This window comes from Electrophorus electricus, chromosome 13 (genome assembly GCF_041902795.1).
Source record: "Electrophorus electricus isolate QZ-2024a chromosome 13, ASM4190279v1, whole genome shotgun sequence".
Classification (NCBI taxonomy): Eukaryota; Metazoa; Chordata; class Actinopteri; order Gymnotiformes; family Gymnotidae; genus Electrophorus; species Electrophorus electricus.
Genome location: NC_137509.1, coordinates 20,453,481 through 20,472,270, shown reverse-complemented (window position 1 = coordinate 20,472,270; position 18,790 = coordinate 20,453,481). Strand labels below are relative to the sequence as shown.

The following is an 18,790-nucleotide window of genomic DNA, read 5'->3' as shown; positions in this document are numbered from 1 at the left end:
TCTGTACACTTCACATACAAGCTTGTCAGTTGCAGATTAAAGTAAAGTGATGCAACAAAAACTTACAGCATCTGCTATTCCCAGGTGCTAACAGATAGTTTTTTTTAATTAATCACTGCATTTCACATCCTAGCATGTCATCTTGACAGTAAATTAAAGTGATGCAAGAGAAGCTTACAGCATCTCGTAGTCCAATGTGCTAACATATAGTTTTTTGATGAATCACTGCACTTCACATTCAGGCATGTGAGTTGGAGAGTAAATGAAAGTGATGCAAAAAAAACTTACAGCATCTGCTATTCCCAGGTGCTAACAGATAGTTTGAGTTAATTATTCACTGCACTTCAAATTTGAACATGATAGCTTGAACATAAATTAAAGGGATGCAATACAATCTTACAGCACCTGCTATTCCCTGGTACTAAAATATTTCTATTTAATCTGTACACTTCACATACAAGCTTGTCAGTTGCAGATTAAAGTAAAGTGATGCAACAAAAACTTACAGCATCTGCTATTCCCAGGTGCTAACAGATAGTTTTTTTTAATTAATCACTGCATTTCACATCCTAGCATGTCATCTTGACAGTAAATTAAAGTGATGCAAGAGAAGCTTACAGCATCTCGTAGTCCAATGTGCTAACATATAGTTTTTTGATGAATCACTGCACTTCACATTCAGGCATGTGAGTTGGAGAGTAAATGAAAGTGATGCAAAAAAAACTTACAGCATCTGCTATTCCCAGGTGCTAACAGATAGTTTGAGTTAATTATTCACTGCACTTCAAATTTGAACATGATAGCTTGAACATAAATTAAAGGGATGCAATACAATCTTACAGCACCTGCTATTCCCAGGTGCTAACAGATAGTTTTTTTTATTAATCACTGCACTTCACATTTGAGCATGTCAGCTTGAAAGTAAATTAAAGTGATGCAAGAAAAGCTTACAGCACCTGGTATTCCTAGGTAGGGTCCCACCTCAGTACTATTCAGGCCCAAACTTGCTTAGCTTCCAAGGTCAGATGAGATTGGGCGTTCTCAAGCTGGTGTGGCCGTAAGCCTTAAACACTTACTCAAATTGCCTAATCATAGCAAATATGATCAAAGACCAATCTGACAATTTTTTTTATTAATCCCCGCACTTGACATTCTAGAATGTTATCTTGAATGTAATTAAATGATGCAATAAAAGCTTACAATACGGAGCTGGTATACGGAGGCACTAATTATTCACTGCACTTCAAATTTGAACATGATAGCTTGAACATAAATTAAAGGGATGCAAACAATCTTACAGCACCTGCTATTCCCTGGTACTAAAATATTTCTATTTAATCTGTACACTTCACATACAAGCTTGTCAGTTGCAGATTAAAGTAAAGTGATGCAACAAAAACTTACAGCATCTGCTATTCCCAGGTGCTAACAGATAGTTTTTTTAATTAATCACTGCATTTCACATCCTAGCATGTCATCTTGACAGTAAATTAAAGTGATGCAAGAGAAGCTTACAGCATCTCGTAGTCCAATGTGCTAACATATAGTTTTGTGATGAATCACTGCACTTCACATTCAGGCATGTGAGTTGGAGAGTAAATGAAAGTGATGCAAAAAAAACTTACAGCATCTGCTATTCCCAGGTGCTAACAGATAGTCTGAGTTAATTATTCACTGCACTTCAAATTTGAACATGATAGCTTGAACATAAATTAAAGGGATGCAATACAATCTTACAGCACCTGCTATTCCCTGGTACTAAAATATTTCTATTTAATCTGTACACTTCACATACAAGCTTGTCAGTTGCAGATTAAAGTAAAGTGATGCAACAAAAACTTACAGCATTTGCTATTCCCAGGTGCTAACAGATAGTTTTTTTAATTAATCACTGCACTTCACATCCTAGCATGTCATCTTGAAAGTAAATTAAAGTGATGCAAGAGAAGCTTACAGCATCTCGTAGTCCAAGGTGCTAACAGATAGATTTTTGAGGAATCACTGCACTTCACATTCAGGCATGTGAGTTGGAGAGTAAATGAAAGTGATGCAAAAAAAACTTACAGCATCTGCTATTCCCAGGTGCTAACAGATAGTTTTTTTTATTAATCACTGCACTTCACATTTGAGCATGTCATCTTGAAAGTAAATTAAAGTGATGCAAGAAAAGCTTACAGCACCTGGTATTCCTAGGTAGGGTCCCACCTCAGTACTATTCAGGCCCAAACTTGCTTAGCTTCCAAGGTCAGATGAGATTGGGCGTTCTCAAGCTGGTGTGGCCGTAAGCCTTAAACGCTTACTCAAATTGCCTAATCATAGCAAATATGATCAAAGACCAATCTGACAATTTTTTTTATTAATCCCTGCACTTGACATTCTAGAATGTTATCTTGAATGTAATTAAATGATGCAATAAAAGCTTACAATACGGAGCTGGTATACGGAGGCACTAATTATTCACTGCACTTCAAATTTGAACATGATAGCTTGAACATAAATTAAAGGGATGCAAACAATCTTACAGCACCTGCTATTCCCTGGTACTAAAATATTTCTATTTAATCTGTACACTTCACATACAAGCTTGTCAGTTGCAGATTAAAGTAAAGTGATGCAACAAAAACTTACAGCATCTGCTATTCCCAGGTGCTAACAGATAGTTTTTTTAATTAATCACTGCATTTCACATCCTAGCATGTCATCTTGACAGTAAATTAAAGTGATGCAAGAGAAGCTTACAGCATCTCGTAGTCCAATGTGCTAACATATAGTTTTTTGATGAATCACTGCACTTCACATTCAGGCATGTGAGTTGGAGAGTAAATGAAAGTGATGCAAAAAAAACTTACAGCATCTGCTATTCCCAGGTGCTAACAGATAGTTTGAGTTAATTATTCACTGCACTTCAAATTTGAACATGATAGCTTGAACATAAATTAAAGGGATGCAATACAATCTTACAGCACCTGCTATTCCCTGGTACTAAAATATTTCTATTTAATCTGTACACTTCACATACAAGCTTGTCAGTTGCAGATTAAAGTAAAGTGATGCAACAAAAACTTACAGCATTTGCTATTCCCAGGTGCTAACAGATATTTTTTTTAATTAATCACTGCACTTCACATCCTAGCATGTCATCTTGAAAGTAAATTAAAGTGATGCAAGAGAAGCTTACAGCATCTCGTAGTCCAAGGTGCTAACAGATAGATTTTTGAGGAATCACTGCACTTCACATTCAGGCATGTGAGTTGGAGAGTAAATGAAAGTGATGCAAAAAAAACTTACAGCATCTGCTATTCCCAGGTGCTAACAGATAGTTTTTTTTATTAATCACTGCACTTCACATTTGAGCATGTCAGCTTGAAAGTAAATTAAAGTGATGCAAGAAAAGCTTACAGCACCTGGTATTCCTAGGTAGGGTCCCACCTCAGTACTATTCAGGCCCAAACTTGCTTAGCTTCCAAGGTCAGATGAGATTGGGCGTTCTCAAGCTGGTGTGGCCGTAAGCCTTAAACACTTACTCAAATTGCCTAATCATAGCAAATATGATCAAAGACCAATCTGACAATTTTTTTTATTAATCCCTGCACTTGACATTCTAGAATGTTATCTTGAATGTAATTAAATGATGCAATAAAAGCTTACAATACGGAGCTGGTATACGGAGGCACTAATTATTCACTGCACTTCAAATTTGAACATGATAGCTTGAACATAAATTAAAGGGATGCAAACAATCTTACAGCACCTGCTATTCCCTGGTACTAAAATATTTCTATTTAATCTGTACACTTCACATACAAGCTTGTCAGTTGCAGATTAAAGTAAAGTGATGCAACAAAAACTTACAGCATCTGCTATTCCCAGGTGCTAACAGATAGTTTTTTTAATTAATCACTGCACTTCACATCCTAGCATGTCATCTTGAAAGTAAATTAAAGTGATGCAAGAGAAGCTTACAGCATCTCGTAGTCCAAGGTGCTAACAGATAGATTTTTGAGGAATCACTGCACTTCACATTCAGGCATGTGAGTTGGAGAGTAAATGAAAGTGATGCAAAAAAAACTTACAGCATCTGCTATTCCCAGGTGCTAACAGATAGTTTTTTTTATTAATCACTGCACTTCACATTTGAGCATGTCAGCTTGAAAGTAAATTAAAGTGATGCAAGAAAAGCTTACAGCACCTGGTATTCCTAGGTAGGGTCCCACCTCAGTACTATCCAGGCCCAAACTTGCTTAGCTTCCAAGGTCAGATGAGATTGGGCGTTCTCAAGCTGGTGTGGCCGTAAGCCTTAAACACTTACTCAAATTGCCTAATCATAGCAAATATGATCAAAGACCAATCTGACAATTTTTTTTATTAATCCCTGCACTTGACATTCTAGAATGTTATCTTGAATGTAATTAAATGATGCAATAAAAGCTTACAATACGGAGCTGGTATACTGAGGCACTAATTATTCACTGCACTTCAAATTTGAACATGATAGATTGAACATAAATTAAAGGGATGCAAACAATCTTACAGCACCTGCTATTCCCTGGTACTAAAATATTTCTATTTAATCTGTACACTTCACATACAAGCTTGTCAGTTGCAGATTAAAGTAAAGTGATGCAACAAAAACTTACAGCATCTGCTATTCCCAGGTGCTAACAGATAGTTTTTTTTAATTAATCACTGCATTTCACATCCTAGCATGTCATCTTGACAGTAAATTAAAGTGATGCAAGAGAAGCTTACAGCATCTCGTAGTCCAATGTGCTAACATATAGTTTTTTGATGAATCACTGCACTTCACATTCAGGCATGTGAGTTGGAGAGTAAATGAAAGTGATGCAAAAAAAACTTACAGCATCTGCTATTCCCAGGTGCTAACAGATAGTTTGAGTTAATTATTCACTGCACTTCAAATTTGAACATGATAGCTTGAACATAAATTAAAGGGATGCAATACAATCTTACAGCACCTGCTATTCCCTGGTACTAAAATATTTCTATTTAATCTGTACACTTCACATACAAGCTTGTCAGTTGCAGATTAAAGTAAAGTGATGCAACAAAAACTTACAGCATCTGCTATTCCCAGGTGCTAACAGATAGTTTTTTTTAATTAATCACTGCATTTCACATCCTAGCATGTCATCTTGACAGTAAATTAAAGTGATGCAAGAGAAGCTTACAGCATCTCGTAGTCCAATGTGCTAACATATAGTTTTTTGATGAATCACTGCACTTCACATTCAGGCATGTGAGTTGGAGAGTAAATGAAAGTGATGCAAAAAAAACTTACAGCATCTGCTATTCCCAGGTGCTAACAGATAGTTTGAGTTAATTATTCACTGCACTTCAAATTTGAACATGATAGCTTGAACATAAATTAAAGGGATGCAATACAATCTTACAGCACCTGCTATTCCCAGGTGCTAACAGATAGTTTTTTTTATTAATCACTGCACTTCACATTTGAGCATGTCAGCTTGAAAGTAAATTAAAGTGATGCAAGAAAAGCTTACAGCACCTGGTATTCCTAGGTAGGGTCCCACCTCAGTACTATTCAGGCCCAAACTTGCTTAGCTTCCAAGGTCAGATGAGATTGGGCGTTCTCAAGCTGGTGTGGCCGTAAGCCTTAAACACTTACTCAAATTGCCTAATCATAGCAAATATGATCAAAGACCAATCTGACAATTTTTTTTATTAATCCCCGCACTTGACATTCTAGAATGTTATCTTGAATGTAATTAAATGATGCAATAAAAGCTTACAATACGGAGCTGGTATACGGAGGCACTAATTATTCACTGCACTTCAAATTTGAACATGATAGCTTGAACATAAATTAAAGGGATGCAAACAATCTTACAGCACCTGCTATTCCCTGGTACTAAAATATTTCTATTTAATCTGTACACTTCACATACAAGCTTGTCAGTTGCAGATTAAAGTAAAGTGATGCAACAAAAACTTACAGCATCTGCTATTCCCAGGTGCTAACAGATAGTTTTTTTAATTAATCACTGCATTTCACATCCTAGCATGTCATCTTGACAGTAAATTAAAGTGATGCAAGAGAAGCTTACAGCATCTCGTAGTCCAATGTGCTAACATATAGTTTTGTGATGAATCACTGCACTTCACATTCAGGCATGTGAGTTGGAGAGTAAATGAAAGTGATGCAAAAAAAACTTACAGCATCTGCTATTCCCAGGTGCTAACAGATAGTCTGAGTTAATTATTCACTGCACTTCAAATTTGAACATGATAGCTTGAACATAAATTAAAGGGATGCAATACAATCTTACAGCACCTGCTATTCCCTGGTACTAAAATATTTCTATTTAATCTGTACACTTCACATACAAGCTTGTCAGTTGCAGATTAAAGTAAAGTGATGCAACAAAAACTTACAGCATTTGCTATTCCCAGGTGCTAACAGATAGTTTTTTTAATTAATCACTGCACTTCACATCCTAGCATGTCATCTTGAAAGTAAATTAAAGTGATGCAAGAGAAGCTTACAGCATCTCGTAGTCCAAGGTGCTAACAGATAGATTTTTGAGGAATCACTGCACTTCACATTCAGGCATGTGAGTTGGAGAGTAAATGAAAGTGATGCAAAAAAAACTTACAGCATCTGCTATTCCCAGGTGCTAACAGATAGTTTTTTTTATTAATCACTGCACTTCACATTTGAGCATGTCATCTTGAAAGTAAATTAAAGTGATGCAAGAAAAGCTTACAGCACCTGGTATTCCTAGGTAGGGTCCCACCTCAGTACTATTCAGGCCCAAACTTGCTTAGCTTCCAAGGTCAGATGAGATTGGGCGTTCTCAAGCTGGTGTGGCCGTAAGCCTTAAACGCTTACTCAAATTGCCTAATCATAGCAAATATGATCAAAGACCAATCTGACAATTTTTTTTATTAATCCCTGCACTTGACATTCTAGAATGTTATCTTGAATGTAATTAAATGATGCAATAAAAGCTTACAATACGGAGCTGGTATACGGAGGCACTAATTATTCACTGCACTTCAAATTTGAACATTATAGCTTGAACATAAATTAAAGGGATGCAAACAATCTTACAGCACCTGCTATTCCCTGGTACTAAAATATTTCTATTTAATCTGTACACTTCACATACAAGCTTGTCAGTTGCAGATTAAAGTAAAGTGATGCAACAAAAACTTACAGCATCTGCTATTCCCAGGTGCTAACAGATAGTTTTTTTAATTAATCACTGCATTTCACATCCTAGCATGTCATCTTGACAGTAAATTAAAGTGATGCAAGAGAAGCTTACAGCATCTCGTAGTCCAATGTGCTAACATATAGTTTTTTGATGAATCACTGCACTTCACATTCAGGCATGTGAGTTGGAGAGTAAATGAAAGTGATGCAAAAAAAACTTACAGCATCTGCTATTCCCAGGTGCTAACAGATAGTTTGAGTTAATTATTCACTGCACTTCAAATTTGAACATGATAGCTTGAACATAAATTAAAGGGATGCAATACAATCTTACAGCACCTGCTATTCCCTGGTACTAAAATATTTCTATTTAATCTGTACACTTCACATACAAGCTTGTCAGTTGCAGATTAAAGTAAAGTGATGCAACAAAAACTTACAGCATTTGCTATTCCCAGGTGCTAACAGATATTTTTTTTAATTAATCACTGCACTTCACATCCTAGCATGTCATCTTGAAAGTAAATTAAAGTGATGCAAGAGAAGCTTACAGCATCTCGTAGTCCAAGGTGCTAACAGATAGATTTTTGAGGAATCACTGCACTTCACATTCAGGCATGTGAGTTGGAGAGTAAATGAAAGTGATGCAAAAAAAACTTACAGCATCTGCTATTCCCAGGTGCTAACAGATAGTTTTTTTTATTAATCACTGCACTTCACATTTGAGCATGTCAGCTTGAAAGTAAATTAAAGTGATGCAAGAAAAGCTTACAGCACCTGGTATTCCTAGGTAGGGTCCCACCTCAGTACTATTCAGGCCCAAACTTGCTTAGCTTCCAAGGTCAGATGAGATTGGGCGTTCTCAAGCTGGTGTGGCCGTAAGCCTTAAACACTTACTCAAATTGCCTAATCATAGCAAATATGATCAAAGACCAATCTGACAATTTTTTTTATTAATCCCTGCACTTGACATTCTAGAATGTTATCTTGAATGTAATTAAATGATGCAATAAAAGCTTACAATACGGAGCTGGTATACTGAGGCACTAATTATTCACTGCACTTCAAATTTGAACATGATAGATTGAACATAAATTAAAGGGATGCAAACAATCTTACAGCACCTGCTATTCCCTGGTACTAAAATATTTCTATTTAATCTGTACACTTCACATACAAGCTTGTCAGTTGCAGATTAAAGTAAAGTGATGCAACAAAAACTTACAGCATCTGCTATTCCCAGGTGCTAACAGATAGTTTTTTTTAATTAATCACTGCATTTCACATCCTAGCATGTCATCTTGACAGTAAATTAAAGTGATGCAAGAGAAGCTTACAGCATCTCGTAGTCCAATGTGCTAACATATAGTTTTTTGATGAATCACTGCACTTCACATTCAGGCATGTGAGTTGGAGAGTAAATGAAAGTGATGCAAAAAAAACTTACAGCATCTGCTATTCCCAGGTGCTAACAGATAGTTTGAGTTAATTATTCACTGCACTTCAAATTTGAACATGATAGCTTGAACATAAATTAAAGGGATGCAATACAATCTTACAGCACCTGGTATTCCTAGGTAGGGTCCCACCTCAGTACTATTCAGGCCCAAACTTGCTTAGCTTCCAAGGTCAGATGAGATTGGGCGTTCTTAAGCTGGTGTGGCCGTAAGCCTTAAACACTTACTCAAATTGCCTAATCATAGCAAATATGATCAAAGACCAATCTGACAATTTTTTTTATTAATCCCTGCACTTGACATTCTAGAATGTTATCTTGAATGTAATTAAATGATGCAATAAAAGCTTACAATACGGAGCTGGTATACGGAGGCACTAATTATTCACTGCACTTCAAATTTGAACATGATAGCTTGAACATAAATTAAAGGGATGCAAACAATCTTACAGCACCTGCTATTCCCTGGTACTAAAATATTTCTATTTAATCTGTACACTTCACATACAAGCTTGTCAGTTGCAGATTAAAGTAAAGTGATGCAACAAAAACTTACAGCATCTGCTATTCCCAGGTGCTAACAGATAGTTTTTTTAATTAATCACTGCATTTCACATCCTAGCATGTCATCTTGACAGTAAATTAAAGTGATGCAAGAGAAGCTTACAGCATCTCGTAGTCCAATGTGCTAACATATAGTTTTGTGATGAATCACTGCACTTCACATTCAGGCATGTGAGTTGGAGAGTAAATGAAAGTGATGCAAAAAAAACTTACAGCATCTGCTATTCCCAGGTGCTAACAGATAGTCTGAGTTAATTATTCACTGCACTTCAAATTTGAACATGATAGCTTGAACATAAATTAAAGGGATGCAATACAATCTTACAGCACCTGCTATTCCCTGGTACTAAAATATTTCTATTTAATCTGTACACTTCACATACAAGCTTGTCAGTTGCAGATTAAAGTAAAGTGATGCAACAAAAACTTACAGCATTTGCTATTCCCAGGTGCTAACAGATAGTTTTTTTAATTAATCACTGCACTTCACATCCTAGCATGTCATCTTGAAAGTAAATTAAAGTGATGCAAGAGAAGCTTACAGCATCTCGTAGTCCAAGGTGCTAACAGATAGATTTTTGAGGAATCACTGCACTTCACATTCAGGCATGTGAGTTGGAGAGTAAATGAAAGTGATGCAAAAAAAACTTACAGCATCTGCTATTCCCAGGTGCTAACAGATAGTTTTTTTTATTAATCACTGCACTTCACATTTGAGCATGTCAGCTTGAAAGTAAATTAAAGTGATGCAAGAAAAGCTTACAGCACCTGGTATTCCTAGGTAGGGTCCCACCTCAGTACTATTCAGGCCCAAACTTGCTTAGCTTCCAAGGTCAGATGAGATTGGGCGTTCTCAAGCTGGTGTGGCCGTAAGCCTTAAACACTTACTCAAATTGCCTAATCATAGCAAATATGATCAAAGACCAATCTGACAATTTTTTTTATTAATCCCTGCACTTGACATTCTAGAATGTTATCTTGAATGTAATTAAATGATGCAATAAAAGCTTACAATACGGAGCTGGTATACTGAGGCACTAATTATTCACTGCACTTCAAATTTGAACATGATAGATTGAACATAAATTAAAGGGATGCAAACAATCTTACAGCACCTGCTATTCCCTGGTACTAAAATATTTCTATTTAATCTGTACACTTCACATACAAGCTTGTCAGTTGCAGATTAAAGTAAAGTGATGCAACAAAAACTTACAGCATCTGCTATTCCCAGGTGCTAACAGATAGTTTTTTTAATTAATCAATGCATTTCACATCCTAGCATGTCATCTTGACAGTAAATTAAAGTGATGCAAGAGAAGCTTACAGCATCTCGTAGTCCAATGTGCTAACATATAGTTTTTTGATGAATCACTGCACTTCACATTCAGGCATGTGAGTTGGAGAGTAAATGAAAGTGATGCAAAAAAAACTTACAGCATCTGCTATTCCCAGGTGCTAACAGATAGTTTGAGTTAATTATTCACTGCACTTCAAATTTGAACATGATAGCTTGAACATAAATTAAAGGGATGCAATACAATCTTACAGCACCTGCTATTCCCTGGTACTAAAATATTTCTATTTAATCTGTACACTTCACATACAAGCTTGTCAGTTGCAGATTAAAGTAAAGTGATGCAACAAAAACTTACAGCATTTGCTATTCCCAGGTGCTAACAGATAGTTTTTTTAATTAATCACTGCACTTCACATCCTAGCATGTCATCTTGAAAGTAAATTAAAGTGATGCAAGAGAAGCTTACAGCATCTCGTAGTCCAAGGTGCTAACAGATAGATTTTTGAGGAATCACTGCACTTCACATTCAGGCATGTGAGTTGGAGAGTAAATGAAAGTGATGCAAAAAAAACTTACAGCATCTGCTATTCCCAGGTGCTAACAGATAGTTTTTTTTATTAATCACTGCACTTCACATTTGAGCATGTCAGCTTGAAAGTAAATTAAAGTGATGCAAGAAAAGCTTACAGCACCTGGTATTCCTAGGTAGGGTCCCACCTCAGTACTATTCAGGCCCAAACTTGCTTAGCTTCCAAGGTCAGATGAGATTGGGCGTTCTCAAGCTGGTGTGGCCGTAAGCCTTAAACACTTACTCAAATTGCCTAATCATAGCAAATATGATCAAAGACCAATCTGACAATTTTTTTTATTAATCCCTGCACTTGACATTCTAGAATGTTATCTTGAATGTAATTAAATGATGCAATAAAAGCTTACAATACGGAGCTGGTATACTGAGGCACTAATTATTCACTGCACTTCAAATTTGAACATGATAGATTGAACATAAATTAAAGGGATGCAAACAATCTTACAGCACCTGCTATTCCCTGGTACTAAAATATTTCTATTTAATCTGTACACTTCACATACAAGCTTGTCAGTTGCAGATTAAAGTAAAGTGATGCAACAAAAACTTACAGCATCTGCTATTCCCAGGTGCTAACAGATAGTTTTTTTAATTAATCACTGCATTTCACATCCTAGCATGTCATCTTGACAGTAAATTAAAGTGATGCAAGAGAAGCTTACAGCATCTCGTAGTCCAATGTGCTAACATATAGTTTTTTGATGAATCACTGCACTTCACATTCAGGCATGTGAGTTGGAGAGTAAATGAAAGTGATGCAAAAAAAACTTACAGCATCTGCTATTCCCAGGTGCTAACAGATAGTTTGAGTTAATTATTCACTGCACTTCAAATTTGAACATGATAGCTTGAACATAAATTAAAGGGATGCAATACAATCTTACAGCACCTGCTATTCCCTGGTACTAAAATATTTCTATTTAATCTGTACACTTCACATACAAGCTTGTCAGTTGCAGATTAAAGTAAAGTGATGCAACAAAAACTTACAGCATTTGCTATTCCCAGGTGCTAACAGATAGTTTTTTTAATTAATCACTGCACTTCACATCCTAGCATGTCATCTTGAAAGTAAATTAAAGTGATGCAAGAGAAGCTTACAGCATCTCGTAGTCCAAGGTGCTAACAGATAGATTTTTGAGGAATCACTGCACTTCACATTCAGGCATGTGAGTTGGAGAGTAAATGAAAGTGATGCAAAAAAAACTTACAGCATCTGCTATTCCCAGGTGCTAACAGATAGTTTTTTTTATTAATCACTGCACTTCACATTTGAGCATGTCAGCTTGAAAGTAAATTAAAGTGATGCAAGAAAAGCTTACAGCACCTGGTATTCCTAGGTAGGGTCCCACCTCAGTACTATTCAGGCCCAAACTTGCTTAGCTTCCAAGGTCAGATGAGATTGGGCGTTCTCAAGCTGGTGTGGCCGTAAGCCTTAAACACTTACTCAAATTGCCTAATCATAGCAAATATGATCAAAGACCAATCTGACAATTTTTTTTATTAATCCCTGCAATTGACATTCTAGAATGTTATCTTGAATGTAATTAAATGATGCAATAAAAGCTTACAATACGGAGCTGGTATACGGAGGCACTAATTATTCACTGCACTTCAAATTTGAACATGATAGATTGAACATAAATTAAAGGGATGCAAACAATCTTACAGCACCTGCTATTCCCTGGTACTAAAATATTTCTATTTAATCTGTACACTTCACATACAAGCTTGTCAGTTGCAGATTAAAGTAAAGTGATGCAACAAAAACTTACAGCATCTGCTATTCCCAGGTGCTAACAGATAGTTTTTTTAATTAATCACTGCATTTCACATCCTAGCATGTCATCTTGACAGTAAATCAAAGTGATGCAAGAGAAGCTTACAGCATCTCGTAGTCCAATGTGCTAACATATAGTTTTTTGATGAATCACTGCACTTCACATTCAGGCATGTGAGTTGGAGAGTAAATGAAAGTGATGCAAAAAAAACTTACAGCATCTGCTATTCCCAGGTGCTAACAGATAGTTTGAGTTAATTATTCATTGCACTTCAAATTTGAACATGATAGCTTGAACATAAATTAAAGGGATGCAATACAATCTTACAGCACCTGCTATTCCCTGGTACTAAAATATTTCTATTTAATCTGTACACTTCACATACAAGCTTGTCAGTTGCAGATTAAAGTAAAGTGATGCAACAAAAACTTACAGCATCTGCTATTCCCAGGTGCTAACAGATAGTTTTTTTAATTAATCACTGCATTTCACATCCTAGCATGTCATCTTGACAGTAAATTAAAGTGATGCAAGAGAAGCTTACAGCATCTCGTAGTCCAATGTGCTAACATATAGTTTTTTGATGAATCACTGCACTTCACATTCAGGCATGTGAGTTGGAGAGTAAATGAAAGTGATGCAAAAAAAACTTACAGCATCTGCTATTCCCAGGTGCTAACAGATAGTTTGAGTTAATTATTCACTGCACTTCAAATTTGAACATGATAGCTTGAACATAAATTAAAGGGATGCAATACAATCTTACAGCACCTGCTATTCCCAGGTGCTAACAGATAGTTTTTTTTATTAATCACTGCACTTCACATTTGAGCATGTCAGCTTGAAAGTAAATTAAAGTGATGCAAGAAAAGCTTACAGCACCTGGTATTCCTAGGTAGGGTCCCACCTCAGTACTATTCAGGCCCAAACTTGCTTAGCTTCCAAGGTCAGATGAGATTGGGCGTTCTCAAGCTGGTGTGGCCGTAAGCCTTAAACACTTACTCAAATTGCCTAATCATAGCAAATATGATCAAAGACCAATCTGACAATTTTTTTTATTAATCCCTGCACTTGACATTCTAGAATGTTATCTTGAATGTAATTAAATGATGCAATAAAAGCTTACAATACGGAGCTGGTATACGGAGGCACTAATTATTCACTGCACTTCAAATTTAAACATGATAGCTTGAACATAAATTAAAGGGATGCAAACAATCTTACAGCACCTGCTATTCCCTGGTACTAAAATATTTCTATTTAATCTGTACACTTCACATACAAGCTTGTCAGTTGCAGATTAAAGTAAAGTGATGCAACAAAAACTTACAGCATCTGCTATTCCCAGGTGCTAACAGATAGTTTTTTTAATTAATCACTGCACTTCACATCCTAGCATGTCATCTTGAAAGTAAATTAAAGTGATGCAAGAGAAGCTTACAGCATCTCGTAGTCCAAGGTGCTAACAGATAGATTTTTGAGGAATCACTGCACTTCACATTCAGGCATGTGAGTTGGAGAGTAAATGAAAGTGATGCAAAAAAAACTTACAGCATCTGCTATTCCCAGGTGCTAACAGATAGTTTTTTTTATTAATCACTGCACTTCACATTTGAGCATGTCAGCTTGAAAGTAAATTAAAGTGATGCAAGAAAAGCTTACAGCACCTGGTATTCCTAGGTAGGGTCCCACCTCAGTACTATCCAGGCCCAAGCTTGCTTAGCTTCCAAGGTCAGATGAGATTGGGCGTTCTCAAGCTGGTGTGGCCGTAAGCCTTAAACACTTACTCAAATTGCCTAATCATAGCAAATATGATCAAAGACCAATCTGACAATTTTTTTTATTAATCCCTGCACTTGACATTCTAGAATGTTATCTTGAATGTAATTAAATGATGCAATAAAAGCTTACAATACGGAGCTGGTATACTGAGGCACTAATTATTCACTGCACTTCAAATTTGAACATGATAGATTGAACATAAATTAAAGGGATGCAAACAATCTTACAGCACCTGCTATTCCCTGGTACTAAAATATTTCTATTTAATCTGTACACTTCACATACAAGCTTGTCAGTTGCAGATTAAAGTAAAGTGATGCAACAAAAACTTACAGCATCTGCTATTCCCAGGTGCTAACAGATAGTTTTTTTTAATTAATCACTGCATTTCACATCCTAGCATGTCATCTTGACAGTAAATTAAAGTGATGCAAGAGAAGCTTACAGCATCTCGTAGTCCAATGTGCTAACATATAGTTTTTTGATGAATCACTGCACTTCACATTCAGGCATGTGAGTTGGAGAGTAAATGAAAGTGATGCAAAAAAAACTTACAGCATCTGCTATTCCCAGGTGCTAACAGATAGTTTGAGTTAATTATTCACTGCACTTCAAATTTGAACATGATAGCTTGAACATAAATTAAAGGGATGCAATACAATCTTACAGCACCTGCTATTCCCTGGTACTAAAATATTTCTATTTAATCTGTACACTTCACATACAAGCTTGTCAGTTGCAGATTAAAGTAAAGTGATGCAACAAAAACTTACAGCATTTGCTATTCCCAGGTGCTAACAGATAGTTTTTTTAATTAATCACTGCACTTCACATCCTAGCATGTCATCTTGAAAGTAAATTAAAGTGATGCAAGAGAAGCTTACAGCATCTCGTAGTCCAAGGTGCTAACAGATAGATTTTTGAGGAATCACTGCACTTCACATTCAGGCATGTGAGTTGGAGAGTAAATGAAAGTGATGCAAAAAAAAACTTACAGCATCTGCTATTCCCAGGTGCTAACAGATAGTTTTTTTTATTAATCACTGCACTTCACATTTGAGCATGTCAGCTTGAAAGTAAATTAAAGTGATGCAAGAAAAGCTTACAGCACCTGGTATTCCTAGGTAGGGTCCCACCTCAGTACTATTCAGGCCCAAACTTGCTTAGCTTCCAAGGTCAGATGAGATTGGGCGTTCTCAAGCTGGTGTGGCCGTAAGCCTTAAACACTTACTCAAATTGCCTAATCATAGCAAATATGATCAAAGACCAATCTGACAATTTTTTTTATTAATCCCTGCACTTGACATTCTAGAATGTTATCTTGAATGTAATTAAATGATGCAATAAAAGCTTACAATACGGAGCTGGTATACTGAGGCACTTATTATTCACTGCACTTCAAATTTGAACATGATAGATTGAACATAAATTAAAGGGATGCAAACAATCTTACAGCACCTGCTATTCCCTGGTACTAAAATATTTCTATTTAATCTGTACACTTCACATACAAGCTTGTCAGTTGCAGATTAAAGTAAAGTGATGCAACAAAAACTTACAGCATCTGCTATTCCCAGGTGCTAACAGATAGTTTTTTTTAATTAATCACTGCATTTCACATCCTAGCATGTCATCTTGACAGTAAATTAAAGTGATGCAAGAGAAGCTTACAGCATCTCGTAGTCCAATGTGCTAACATATAGTTTTTTGATGAATCACTGCACTTCACATTCAGGCATGTGAGTTGGAGAGTAAATGAAAGTGATGCAAAAAAAACTTACAGCATCTGCTATTCCCAGGTGCTAACAGATAGTTTGAGTTAATTATTCACTGCACTTCAAATTTGAACATGATAGCTTGAACATAAATTAAAGGGATGCAATACAATCTTACAGCACCTGCTATTCCCTGGTACTAAAATATTTCTATTTAATCTGTACACTTCACATACAAGCTTGTCAGTTGCAGATTAAAGTAAAGTGATGCAACAAAAACTTACAGCATTTGCTATTCCCAGGTGCTAACAGATAGTTTTTTTAATTAATCACTGCACTTCACATCCTAGCATGTCATCTTGAAAGTAAATTAAAGTGATGCAAGAGAAGCTTACAGCATCTCGTAGTCCAAGGTGCTAACAGATAGATTTTTGAGGAATCACTGCACTTCACATTCAGGCATGTGAGTTGGAGAGTAAATGAAAGTGATGCAAAAAAAACTTACAGCATCTGCTATTCCCAGGTGCTAACAGATAGTTTTTTTTATTAATCACTGCACTTCACATTTGAGCATGTCAGCTTGAAAGTAAATTAAAGTGATGCAAGAAAAGCTTACAGCACCTGGTATTCCTAGGTAGGGTCCCACCTCAGTACTATTCAGGCCCAAACTTGCTTAGCTTCCAAGGTCAGATGAGATTGGGCGTTCTCAAGCTGGTGTGGCCGTAAGCCTTAAACACTTACTCAAATTGCCTAATCATAGCAAATATGATCAAAGACCAATCTGACAATTTTTTTTATTAATCCCTGCACTTGACATTCTAGAATGTTATCTTGAATGTAATTAAATGATCCAATAAAAGCTTACAATACGGAGCTGGTATACTGAGGCACTAATTATTCACTGCACTTCAAATTTGAACATGATAGATTGAACATAAATTAAAGGGATGCAAACAATCTTACAGCACCTGCTATTCCCTGGTACTAAAATATTTCTATTTAATCTGTACACTTCACATACAAGCTTGTCAGTTGTAGATTAAAGTAAAGTGATGCAACAAAAACTTACAGCATCTGCTATTCCCAGGTGCTAACAGATAGTTTTTTTTAATTAATCACTGCACTTCACATCCTAGCATGTCATCTTGAAAGTAAATTAAAGTGATGCAAGAGAAGCTTACAGCATCTCGTAGTCCAAGGTGCTAACAGATAGATTTTTGAGGAATCACTGCACTTCACATTCAGGCATGTGAGTTGGAGAGTAAATGAAAGTGATGCAAAAAAAACTTACAGCATCTGCTATTCCCAGGTGCTAACAGATAGTTTGAGTTAATTATTCACTGCACTTCAAATTTGAACATGATAGCTTGAACATAAATTAAAGGGATGCAATACAATCTTACAGCACCTGGTATTCCTAGGTAGGGTCCCACCTCAGTACTATTCAGGCCCAAACTTGCTTAGCTTCCAAGGTCAGATGTGATTGGGCGTTTTTAAGCTGGTGTGGCCGTAAGCCTTAAACGCTTACTCAAATTGCCTAATCATAGCAAATATGATCAAAGACCAATCTGACAATTTTTTTTATTAATCCCTGCACTTGACATTCTAGAATGTTATCTTGAATGTAATTAAATGATGCAATAAAAGCTTACAATACGGAGCTGGTATACGGAGGCACTAATTATTCACTGCACTTCAAATTTGAACATGATAGCTTGAACATAAATTAAAGGGATGCAAACAATCTTACAGCACCTGCTATTCCCTGGTACTAAAATATTTCTATTTAATCTGTACACTTCACATACAAGCTTGTCAGTTGCAGATTAAAGTAAAGTGAGGCAACAAAAACTTACAGCATCTGCTATTCCCAGGTGCTAACAGATAGTTTTTTTAATTAATCACTGCATTTCACATCCTAGCATGTCATCTTGACAGTAAATTAAAGTGATGCAAGAGAAGCTTACAGCATCTCGTAGTCCAATGTGCTAACATATAGTTTTGTGATGAATCACTGCACTTCACATTCAGGCATGTGAGTTGGAGAGTAAATGAAAGTGATGCAAAAAAAACTTACAGCATCTGCTATTCCCAGGTGCTAACAGATAGTCTGAGTTAATTATTCACTGCACTTCAAATTTGAACATGATAGCTTGAACATAAATTAAAGGGATGCAATACAATCTTACAGCACCTGCTATTCCCTGGTACTAAAATATTTCTATTTAATCTGTACACTTCACATACAAGCTTGTCAGTTGCAGATTAAAGTAAAGTGATGCAACAAAAACTTACAGCATTTGCTATTCCCAGGTGCTAACAGATAGTTTTTTTAATTAATCACTGCACTTCACATCCTAGCATGTCATCTTGAAAGTAAATTAAAGTGATGCAAGAGAAGCTTA

The 18,790-nt window shown here is 36.2% G+C and overlaps 2 non-coding genes and 14 pseudogenes across 2 annotated transcripts; all 16 read right to left on the bottom strand.

The window, feature by feature from the left end:
- Window positions 1-944: 944 nt before the first annotated feature.
- On the bottom strand, window positions 945-1,063 carry LOC145646569 (5S ribosomal RNA; annotated as a pseudogene).
- A 1,105-nt stretch (window positions 1,064-2,168) lies between these two features.
- LOC145646568 (5S ribosomal RNA) lies at window positions 2,169-2,287 on the bottom strand (annotated as a pseudogene).
- Window positions 2,288-3,392: 1,105 nt separating this feature from the next.
- Window positions 3,393-3,511, bottom strand: LOC145646567 (5S ribosomal RNA; annotated as a pseudogene).
- A 666-nt stretch (window positions 3,512-4,177) lies between these two features.
- LOC145648989 (5S ribosomal RNA) lies at window positions 4,178-4,296 on the bottom strand. The gene has a single exon (XR_014116525.1). It is a non-coding gene; the product is annotated as a 5S ribosomal RNA (ribosomal RNA).
- A 1,219-nt stretch (window positions 4,297-5,515) lies between these two features.
- LOC145646566 (5S ribosomal RNA) lies at window positions 5,516-5,634 on the bottom strand (annotated as a pseudogene).
- A 1,105-nt stretch (window positions 5,635-6,739) lies between these two features.
- On the bottom strand, window positions 6,740-6,858 carry LOC145646565 (5S ribosomal RNA; annotated as a pseudogene).
- Window positions 6,859-7,963: 1,105 nt separating this feature from the next.
- LOC145646564 (5S ribosomal RNA) lies at window positions 7,964-8,082 on the bottom strand (annotated as a pseudogene).
- Window positions 8,083-8,750: 668 nt separating this feature from the next.
- Window positions 8,751-8,869, bottom strand: LOC145650082 (5S ribosomal RNA; annotated as a pseudogene).
- A 1,105-nt stretch (window positions 8,870-9,974) lies between these two features.
- On the bottom strand, window positions 9,975-10,093 carry LOC145646563 (5S ribosomal RNA; annotated as a pseudogene).
- A 1,105-nt stretch (window positions 10,094-11,198) lies between these two features.
- On the bottom strand, window positions 11,199-11,317 carry LOC145646562 (5S ribosomal RNA; annotated as a pseudogene).
- Window positions 11,318-12,422: 1,105 nt separating this feature from the next.
- LOC145646560 (5S ribosomal RNA) lies at window positions 12,423-12,541 on the bottom strand (annotated as a pseudogene).
- A 1,217-nt stretch (window positions 12,542-13,758) lies between these two features.
- Window positions 13,759-13,877, bottom strand: LOC145646559 (5S ribosomal RNA; annotated as a pseudogene).
- A 666-nt stretch (window positions 13,878-14,543) lies between these two features.
- On the bottom strand, window positions 14,544-14,662 carry LOC145644142 (5S ribosomal RNA). Its single transcript, XR_014116111.1, has one exon. It is a non-coding gene; the product is annotated as a 5S ribosomal RNA (ribosomal RNA).
- A 1,107-nt stretch (window positions 14,663-15,769) lies between these two features.
- Window positions 15,770-15,888, bottom strand: LOC145646558 (5S ribosomal RNA; annotated as a pseudogene).
- A 1,106-nt stretch (window positions 15,889-16,994) lies between these two features.
- Window positions 16,995-17,113, bottom strand: LOC145646557 (5S ribosomal RNA; annotated as a pseudogene).
- A 668-nt stretch (window positions 17,114-17,781) lies between these two features.
- Window positions 17,782-17,900, bottom strand: LOC145649735 (5S ribosomal RNA; annotated as a pseudogene).
- Between the last annotated feature and the right edge of the window lie 890 nt (window positions 17,901-18,790).